Below are 6,945 nucleotides of genomic sequence, written 5' to 3'. Positions count from 1 at the left end.
CTCTGAGACAATCGCCACATCAATCATCCACTCTGCCAAGGTCTGGAACACGAGGTCCTGGGCCCTAGCACTGTGAACTCCATTACTACTCTACGAACTCCATTACTCCATTACGCTCTCTAAGCCCTACTTTGCACGTTGATATATTTTCCTTAAGGCTTGGCCCGTATGTGAAGACATGGTAATACGCCCTCTTCCTCTCGCCAGCTCTTAAACTCGCCAGCTCGAGACCCAAATCAGTTGCTCGTTGTTATTACTTCTGGCACGCGCTCTAGCATCGCGCGCCCCTAAGTCCTGCCGTTCGTTGGATGTCCTTTGCCCGTTGACACGCTATAGTCATCGATAAAGTCAGCCCGGTTAATTTTAGTTTTTGAATTAGGGTCGGACACCTTTATCCAAGGAGTTTGGAATAAGAATGGTCCACTCTGCATCCGGTCAACCCTATTACACCACGTAGATCAGGCGGTATTCGTGGGTGGCCACAGCTAGAGCTCAGCGAGCCAAGCTGTTCAACTGGACAGGAAACCCGCGCCGCTGTTTTTTCCGTCTCGCGTCCTTCTTCTCGGGCCGGCCAATTAAGGCAAACCCCTTGACTCGTCGTAGCTTCTAGATATGATCAACAACATTACGACTGATAACAGTTTAAACAAACAATTTATTTAAATAAAGCCTGGGTGTGTGGTTACATATACATGGAACTTCCCTGATAAGTTAAAAAAAATCTGTAATAGGAGAGTTTCCTCATCATCATTCATTGAAAATTACATGTGTAGACAACACATTGTTTTTTGTTTGTTGTTTGCCCGACTGAAGGCCGAAACCTCGAATTATCAGCTGGATTGTGACTCGTTTATTTATATATTTCACAACAACTGATTTGTATTGTTACTGCTGTTGATGCTTGCTGGTTACTCCTGCACTTCACTTCTCAAAGACCCAAGAATTGGAGAGGTGAGTACGGTGTTTATGGCGGCAAAACCTCAGTTTTTTCTTATGGCCTACGACCCCTCTTTACTTATTTATAAAATCTTAACTTTAGACTTGTTATTTTATAAGATTTGTATAGTTTAAGTGTTATAATTTATGATCTCGTATGACACTTGATGACAGATATTCTGTCATCTGACCCGCCACGCCGCGATCCCGCCGCGAAAGCCCCTTGCAGGGACTCCTACAGAAGGACTTATGGGTTCTTCTGCTCCTCCTCACTGGTTTAGGTCCGCGGCGGTTAAATAGCCGGTACCTACCATATTTGGGGGCCTTCCCCTATGCGCCATCTGGGGACACGCCTGATGGGAAACCAGAAACCCCACACGGGAACTTGATACCTTCATTCAACAAGTAACTAAAAACCTAGGTCTGCTCCGATCCCATTGTCGCAGTATCATGGCTCTAATTTTACAATTTGAACTAGTTGTTCCCGAGATTGGCTCGTACAAACCAATATACTCATCAGCTTTATTATATATAGTGTGTATGAATATATGCATATACACAAAATGTAGTTTTGAAAATTCTTTCAGAAAGCGTGCCGCGTTCGCTCGCTTCGCTCGCTTCGCTTCGCCCGTGAAGGTTACAGCACTCAGGGATCATGTACATATCCAACGATGAAATGTTTCAAATAGATCCAGCAGTTACTGACATTTGCGCGTTCAAACAAACATTTCAGCTTTATATTATAAGTAGTTAAAAAAAATTAAAAAAGTTAATACAAAAAATGAAATTAAAGAAATAATTGTAGACATAATGAAATAAGACGAACATACAAGAAATAAACTTATCACACTAATATTATAAATGTGAAAGTTTGTTCGTTTGAATGTTTGTCCGTCAATCACGCTGAAACTACTGAACGGATTTTGATAAAATTTGGTATGTAAACTGGGTATGAGGTAACTTGGGTGATAAGGTACTTTTCATCCCGATTAAAAGCTCCCTTGGAATAAGGAATCTTATTATCCGGGCGGAGCCGGGCGGAGCGTCTAGTAACGTAATATTAATAGCATTAAAATTAACGGTTGAATGTAGAAGTTAGACACTCGACTATCCGAAATCATAATCCGATTGAAATAGTTTTAGCAAAGCTTTGATAAACTTCATCTGCTGTCCCTCTCCAACATGGTATGTAAGAGTAGGACGGAAGATTTTGGGAAATTGCTTATCTTAGGATAAAGTTTTAGGGAATAAGTTAATCTGTACTTATGTTACAAATGCAAAGTTAACTCTCTGGTTGTTACGTTATGTTTAATGGTTTAGGCGAAACCTAAATTATTGAACAGATTTTGATGAAAACAGAAACAGATATAGACCTCCCAGGCAGTAAAAATGTGACATTTTGGCAAAAAAATTGATGTGGGGATGAAAAATTTATAGCGCCTCGCAGTAACGTTAAATGGACGCGAGCGAAGCCGCTGTCGGCGACCTAGTCTTAATATTTAAATACTTTTAACTAAATATTTATTTTCTAGAGCACAGCGATAGTTATTTCTAATAAAAATCTAAACTGCGTTCAAATCGTCAGCACTAGACTATATTTAAATGGACTACATGGCAGGCCCTGGCCCAGGGCTCCGTTGCGTTCGATGGAAGACCAGATGGGCGTAGAAATCTTGGGAGACCGAAGCCCCAATGGTTAGCTTAGACGAACAGGACCTGAAAACGATTGGTGCTAAAAACCTGTGAACCTGAAAAAATCGAGAGAGCCTCAGACGATGATGATGATGGCAGGTACCAGCTTTCAAATAGAAAAAGAATCATAAAAATCACTTCACCCAGCAAAAAGTTATGAGCTAACAAACACATAAATACATTCGAATCGTCCTCATTTTTTGAAGTCGGTATAAAAAGACGTAAATACATTATTCGTGAAAAGAGAAGGCAACAAACAGTAACGTAACGCTTCAGCTAATGTATGATGATAAATCACTGTGCTGGCGCTGAGTCAGCGGTTTCGTGTAACCAACCCGTATTGGGCTGGTGTTTTGGAAGCGCTTACGACAAGCCTAATGTAATAATACGTCCTACTAATATTATAAATGCGAAAGTTTGTAAGGATGCGTGTGTGTTTGTTGCTCTTTCACGCAAAAACTACTGAACCGATTGCAATGAAATTTGGTACGTAGACAGCTGGACAACTGGAATGATATATAGGCAACTTTTTATTCCGATATTCCTACGGGATACGGACTTACGGGTGTGAAACCGCGGGGCCCAGCTAGTGCTTTATAAAGAAAGCGGGTTCGAATACCGCCTTGTGATAATTATTTTTCTATTCTTTCAAAATTTCTCAAGCCTAATGTAATCACACTTAGATATATTATAAATGTGAAAGTTCGTTTGTTTGGATGTTTGTCCGTCAATCACGCTGAAGCTACTGAACGGATTTTGATGATTTGATATACAGGCAGGGTATGAGCTGACTTCGGTGATAGGATAGATAACGCGTGCGAAGCCGCTGGTAAAAGCTTGTTTGTAATATTTATAATATAATATAACAAAAATCACAATTTTCATAAAAATATAATTTTAGTCTAGAAAGTTCGATTTCAAAGAGTCTTGACATCTATATTGAGTCATTCAAAAAGTTAAGGAAACTTCATTTATTAAAACTTAGCAAAAATTTAACGCTATAAAAAATTAAAAACTATGAAATTATACTCTGCAGAGCAATTGAGACTTTAATGTGACGCCTCGACTGTAACTAGTCTATCTATCTATCCTATCTATATATCCCGCAGTCGGTTAAAATTGCCAATCCACCACACATCAAGAGCTTATCAACGAAATTCTAATCAAAGTCGACTCTATTGTTCTAGACATCCCAACAGATAAACCCATTTATTTTATATCTGTGCAATTATAGTGAACTAGCTGCGCCCCGCGGTTTCACCCGCGTAAGTGTGTATCCCGTAAGAATATCGGGATAAAATTTGCCTATATGTTATTCCAGTTGTCCAGCTGTCTACGTACCAAATTTCATTGCAATCGGTTCAGTAGTTTTTGCGTGAAAGAGCAACAAACACACACATCCTTACAAACTTTCGCATTTATAATATTAGTAGGACAAATAAGCTTCATAATTAAGTTATTCGATCAAATGTAGAAACGGATCGACATCGATCTTCATTCTTTGTAGCAAATTTTGTTTTGTATATAAAAGGCGCCAATGCGTCTCACAATTCCCGCAATAATGTAAAAAGGGCATAAATAACACGCTTATTTCGAACAACACTAGCCTCTATAGCCATTTGATAAAGCTTTAAAATCGTAAACGCAAAATAGCAGTTTCATTTATTAGCCTCGTCACTTCAATTCTTTATACTAACCGGTGTGAATAATTAAGAAACGATCCTATACCTATTACTTAGAGTTCAAATTTCCACACACCAAATAACACATACGCCCTTGTTGCATTCGATTAAAAAACCTTTATAATATACTTTAATGAAAATTGGAGCTAAATTCTATTATAATACAACTTCGAATTGCTTCTAAAGCTATTACAAAGGCATTCGAATTTAAGGACCTTTTGTGTTAATACACAAAACCCTACTCTACAGCTACGACTTAAGGTTGAAATTAGATTGCACAATTTAGATGAGGGTACTACGCATGCGCGCACTCATATTCCCGTGCAGCAGCCTGGGTACCTCAGTCGGGCGCGATCCTTCGCAGCGCGCGGTCGTGCGTCCCATTCGCGCACAACACAACCACCTGTTTCACGCGCTTCTAACATAAACACAATAAATAGGGCTTGGTAACAGAGCTATATCCATAATTCGCACACTTCCACATTATATTCGCGTATTTATTTCGATATTTTCGTATGTATATCGTTTTGTTTATATTTTTAGTTTCCTTATTGATTTGTGTCGATCCATAGGTCCTACCAGCTGCAGGTGCAGTGAGTTTATGACATTTGACTCATTTCAATAGGAATTATGTAACTAGTTGTATATTCATCTGCTATTACATAGATAAATGTTGACGATTTCTATCGATAATTTAATTTATATAATGTTTTTATACTAACTGTATAAAGATACAGCACAAAATGGGTTAAATTACTCTTAAATATTAATAGGATTCAATGATTTTTATGTTCGAATCAATAACGGTGCAGCGAAACAGCTCTACCATATATGATGCAATTGAAAATAGGCTTCAGTGTAATTTAATTAATGATAATCTGAATCTATTGCACTGCGAAGTACTATCGAGTTTAGTTACGCTTTTTTATATAACCATTAGGGCCGGACTTACCGTTTGCTGATAAAGTCCCTGATAGCCTGATTGACACTTTCTGATGCGTTTTAAAATTTTAACTAAAAGATAATCTATAAGGAATATATCCAGAAGTTGTGGAACTATTAGCCTTTTATTGAGGAACATTCACGTATGATGTTATTGTTAACTAGCTTCTCATCCCGACTTTGTCCGAGTGGAAGGGGGTGTAAACACCATGTTACTCGACAAAAAATGTAATATTCTTATATTGAATTTCTATTTAATTCGGTCCAGCAGTTTTTGAGGTTAATCGTTCCAAACAGACAATAGAATTTTTCTATTTAAAATATTAGTGTAGAAGTTGTATCAAGAATTTCACAAATATTATAAATGCGATAATAACCCTGTCTATCTGTCTCAGCGAAACGGCTAAACCACTTTACCCATACATGAAATTTGGTACGGATATAGTTTGAGACCTAACAAAGGAGTTAGGATAGGTAGAGTATTTAGTTATTCAGGTTAAACACTATCCTATAGCATTTATCCCGGAAATTTCACGGGAACTGTATCTACGCATATAAACCTCGGAATGTCTTTATTTCCATGGATTACGCGGGCGAATACTAATTAAATATGTACAAAAACATATATATATTATTACTGTCTTAAGTATATATTTGTTTTAGTTATCTTTATTTAATGATTTTTTAAGAGCGAAATTATTTTTTATTAATAACTACCTAGCCAGCAAAGTCGTTGCAAAATTGGTTCAGATACTTTAGTCATAATATTCATAACAATAAATATTTTAAATGTCCATTTTTATGTATCCAATTATAAATAACTAGCTGCGCCCTGCGGTTTCACCCGCGTAAGTCCGTATCCCGTAGGAATATCGGGATAAAAAGTTGTCTATATGTTATTCCAGTTGTCCAGCTGTCTACGTACCAAATTTCATTGCAATCGGTTCAATAGTGTTTGCGTGAAAGAGCAACAAACACACACACACATCTTTAAAAAATTTCGCATTTATAATATTAGTAGGATTTTAATATATTTTTCATTATAAATAAATAATTTGTAAAATAAGTTTGCGACAGCCTCAGATTCGAAAAAAAACCAAAAACTTTCTAATACTTTTAATTAAGTATAAAAATTACAATTAAATATCTTAAATTTAATTAATCTAATCTATTCGACGATCGAATATTGAATGCCTATTTTTATTAACTTAAAACTACACGAGCCGCCGAATTGAGGTCAGCTATCGTCATTTCCACAATAAATGCTGAAACTGCAACGTCGGCGATCCTCCTATGGTGACTATACATAATTCCTCCCCCCTTGGAACGGCGACTATTTTAAACCTTCAGTGAAAATATCGCCGGAACATTTCCAGGGTTAACCGGTTTTCTCTTCGTCTCAGTTGCAGGTGGTTGGTCGTGTTCACTCCAAGATCGGTTGCGTCTTCTTAAATGACGTCGAATCATACATATGAAAACCAATATGACCGCACTCACAAGTATTGTATATACAGGTATCGTTGTATGATATAGGGTACTTGATTGCACGCTGTCAATATGTAAAGGAGGCTGGACTAAGATTTTATCTTGGACGTGGTGTAGTTCTCGCAGATTGATTGAGTTGAGACTGATGCGGGATGCTGCAATCTTTTGACTTCCAATGTCATAAGATATGTTCATTAATTTGAGGGGT

This window comes from Zerene cesonia, unplaced genomic scaffold (genome assembly GCF_012273895.1).
Source record: "Zerene cesonia ecotype Mississippi unplaced genomic scaffold, Zerene_cesonia_1.1 Zces_u003, whole genome shotgun sequence".
NCBI lineage: Eukaryota > Metazoa > Arthropoda > Insecta > Lepidoptera > Pieridae > Zerene > Zerene cesonia.
The sequence above is the reverse complement of the archived record's forward strand: the minus strand, read 5'-3'. Positions refer to the sequence as shown.